The sequence below is a fragment of the Setaria italica genome, chromosome VII (genome assembly GCF_000263155.2).
Source record: "Setaria italica strain Yugu1 chromosome VII, Setaria_italica_v2.0, whole genome shotgun sequence".
Taxonomy (NCBI): domain Eukaryota; kingdom Viridiplantae; phylum Streptophyta; class Magnoliopsida; order Poales; family Poaceae; genus Setaria; species Setaria italica.
The window spans coordinates 33,908,887-33,910,875 of record NC_028456.1 but is presented as its reverse complement, the minus strand read 5'-3'; the positions used below and the strand labels follow the sequence as shown (position 1 = coordinate 33,910,875).

The 1,989-nt window shown below is 46.5% G+C and overlaps 1 protein-coding gene across 3 annotated transcripts in view; it reads left to right on the top strand.

The window, feature by feature from the left end:
* Nucleotides 1-1,989, top strand: part of LOC101758599 (pentatricopeptide repeat-containing protein At5g04780, mitochondrial) — an 8,196-nt gene that overhangs the window by 4,762 nt on the left and 1,445 nt on the right. Inside the window, exons 4-5 of one of the 3 annotated variants that reach the window (XM_004977295.3) lie at nt 475-537; nt 1,457-1,945. The exons of the other annotated variants lie outside the window; for them this stretch is intronic. The gene's annotated coding sequence lies outside the window, so the exon portion shown is untranslated. Of the gene's footprint in view, nt 1-474; nt 538-1,456; nt 1,946-1,989 lie in introns of those variants that run through there. 3 annotated transcript variants of the gene reach the window in all.

The window sequence follows — 1,989 nt, the reverse complement described above, 5'->3', positions numbered from 1 at the left end:
TCAAAGACCCCCTAATAGTCATGTACTCCCTCTCTCCCTTTTTACCTGTCGCTTGGGAAGCGTGCCCTCCTTACAATCACGCTTCCCAAGCGACAGATAAAAAAGACGGAGGGAGTAGAGTTTAAGATAATATTATTTGGTGTTCAAAGGTGTTAATCATGTAGCCCTGGAGTGCCTCGGATAAGGTTCATGTCTGGTCATTAGGGAAAGCCTCGGCTCCTGCACATGGCTCCTGTTCTCGATCGCCAGCAGCAGACAGGAAATCCTGCTGTTGATACGGTAGTTAACCTATATGTTTAATCATCGTTACCACAGTTGCTGTTGCTACATTCAGATGAATGTGTAGCCTGCATCCCAATTATTTTTCCTCTATACAGCACAGTATTCTAGGACCTTGTTTATGTTTTAATACGGTTTCTCATCATCTTGCACTTGTACTGCATATTGACTAATTATATATGTTCTATCTCTCAGGCTACTTGCAGCTTGCGCAGTCTTTACACTGATGTGCTCTCATACCCTATTAGGTGACCTAAGGTAAGAGACTGTCACTCTAGATTCTTTATGCACTTTGTTTAAGCTTTCTTGTGTTTCACAAGTCGACACGAAGGCAGTTCACATGTTTTCTTACAGCTAGCAGCCTTGCCTTAATTATAAGAATTGATCGTGCCACGTCAGCTTGGTTAGGCCAGGTTTCTCCAGGCACGTACCACTGCTCTGAATTATATTGACCGGCCGGCTGGCCGGCCAAAAGAGCAGTTTGCAACCTGTGGTTTAGGCCATGTTTAGTTACTCCCAACTCCCAACTTTGACACTATGCAAAAAGAAGATTCCCCATCACATCAAACTTGTGGTACATGCATGGAGTACTAAATGTAGATGAAATTAAAAACTAATTGCACAGTTTTGTTGTACTTTGCGAGACGAATCTTTTGAGCCTAATTAGTCAATATTTGGACAATAATTCACAAATACAAACGAAACGCTACAGTGTGCTACAGTGCTGTAACAGTAATTTGGCACCTCCCAAATTCCCTAACTAAACAAGGCCTTAGCCTCGTACAAGCCTTTCCGACGTAGGCAGTCAGGTAACAAAAGGCGGAGACAGTCACAGATCTGCGTCCATCTTTTGATACGTGCTGTGGGGAATCTTGCCGGTTATTGGAGCTTAGTGCCCCTTCCCTGTCTGAAACCTGCCTCTAAAGACTGTCAGCTTGGCCAGCCCTTTTTCTTAGTATCCTATTAGGGCAAATTGAGCCCACTTGGACACTGAAACTTTTGCCGAGCCTTTCCTTCCCGAGGGAACAAAAAGGTGGAGACCGGCCATTGATAGTCTAGTGAGGGATCGGAACATGGAAATCCCCAGATGTCGGCATCACCTGGGGCACATTGCTTCTTTAATGGTTCTTGGGCATCTGTGAGTTTTTACCCTGTTGTTTGGTTTGGTTGTCTGCAGGAGGTGAAATGCCATTGCACATCCACCACCTTGCTTGGGTTGTCCCTTGAGGTGAAAGCATTGGTTTGATTTGTTGTATGAAGTAGACAGGTAGAGTAAAAAGCATTGAAACAATTGACTACATCAGCTTTCGCCTTAGGCCATTTACAGTTATCTTTCTTTTACTTTTTTTAGTTATCATTTTGTACCTTTTTCCTTAGGGCCTGTTTGTTAGGATGGAATTGGCTGGAATTGGAATTAATTTCCAAAGTCATCTTGTTTGGTTGCTCCCGGAATTGGAAAGAGGGATTCCTCAGGATTCCAACTCTATCTACCGCACATTCCGACCCTAAAAAGAGGAAATCGTTTCCTCGGTCCCGAGTCCCGACCGCGACTATTCCTCTTTCCCCCCGCGCGCGCCGCCCCGACTCCTTCCCCTTGCGCCGCCGCCCACTTCCTCCGCCGCCCCCTCCTCCACTTCTCCGCCGCCCCCTCCTCCACTTCCTCCATCGGCCCCCTCCTCCGCTGCCCCCTCCTCCGTCGACCCCCTCCAA